Consider the following 1,723-nt stretch of genomic DNA (forward strand, 5'->3'; position numbering starts at 1 on the left):
TCCTGTTAGGCCATCATCTATACGACATAGCCCTGAATTTTCCAATGCGTAGCTCTTTGCAAAAGAGAGATATTGGCAAGGAAAAGCTGTCTTGTACCTTTGCATTTTTCTCCCAAACGAAGGACACTAGAAAGAAAATTTTAAAGCCTCCTGTTAGGCCATCATCTACACGGCATAGCCCTGAATTTTCCAATGCGCAGCTCTTTGCAAAAGAGAGATATTGGCAAGGAAAAGCTGTCTTTACCTTTGCATTTTTCTCCCAAACGAAGGTCACTAGAAAGAATTTTTTAAAGCCTCCTGTTAGTGCTTCAGCTACACGGCATAGCCCTGAATTTTCTAATGCGTAGCTCTTTGCAAAAGAGAGATATTGGCAAGGAAAAGCTGTCTTGTACCTTTGCATTTTTCTCCCAAACGAAGGACACTAGAAAGAAAATTTTAAAGCCTCCTGTTAGGCCATCATCTATATGACATAGCCCTGAATTTTCCAATGCGTAGCTCTTTGCAAAAGAGAGATATTGGCAAGGAAAAGCTGTCTTGTACCTTTGCATTTTTCTCCCAAACGAAGGACACTAGAAAGAAAATTTGAAAGCCTCCTGTTAGGCCATCATCTACACAGCATAGCCCTGAATTTTCCAATGCGCAGCTCTTTGCAAAAGAGAGATATTGGCAAGGAAAAGCTGTCTTTACCTTTGCATTTTTCTCCCAAACGAAGGACACTAGAAAGATAATTTTAAAGCCTCCTGTTAGGCCATCATCTACACGACATAGCCCTGAATTTTCCAATGCGTAGCTCTTTGCAAAAGAGAGATATTGGCAAGGAAAAGCTGTCTTGTACCTTTGCATTTTTCTCCCAAACGAAGGACACTAGAATTAAAATTTTAAAGCCTCCTGTTAGTGCTTCATCTAAACGGCATAGCCCTGAATTTTCCAATGCGTAGCTCTTTGCAATAGAGAGATATTGGCAAGGAAAAGCTGTCTTGTACCTTTGCATTTTTCTCCCAAACGAAGGACACTAGAATTAAAATTTTAAAGCCTCCTGTTAGGCCATCATCTACACGACATAGCCCTGAATTTTCCAATGCGCAGCTCTTTGCAAAAGAGAGATATTGGCAAGGAAAAGCTGTCTTGTACCTTTGCATTTTTCTCCCAAACGAAGGACACTAGAAAGAAAATTTTAAAGCCTCCTGTTAGGCCATCATCTACACGACATAGCCCTGAATTTTCCAATGCGCAGCTCTTTGCAAAAGAGAGATATTGTCAAGGAAAAGCTGTCTTGTACCATTGCATTTTTCTCCCAAACGAAGGACACTAGAAAGAAAATTTTAAAGCCTCCTGTTAGGCCATCATCTACACGACATAGCCCTGAATTTTCCAATGCGCAGCTCTTTGCAAAAGAGAGATATTGGCAAGGAAAAGCTGTCTTATACCTTTGCATTTTTCTCCCAAACGAAGGTCACTAGAAAGAAAATTTTAAAGCCTCCTGTTAGGCCATCATCTACACGACATAGCCCTGAATTTTCCAATGCGCAGCTCTTTGCAAAAGAGAGATATTGGCAAGGAAAAGCTGTCTTGTACCTTTGCATTTTTCTCCCAAACGAAGGTCACTAGAAAGAAAATTTTAAAGCCTCCTGTTAGGCCATCATCTACACGACATAGCCCTGAATTTTCCAATGCGCAGCTCTTTGCAAAAGAGGGATATTGGCAAGGAAAAGCTGTCTTGTAC

This window comes from Pseudophryne corroboree, unplaced genomic scaffold (assembly GCF_028390025.1).
Source record: "Pseudophryne corroboree isolate aPseCor3 unplaced genomic scaffold, aPseCor3.hap2 scaffold_1837, whole genome shotgun sequence".
NCBI lineage: Eukaryota > Metazoa > Chordata > Amphibia > Anura > Myobatrachidae > Pseudophryne > Pseudophryne corroboree.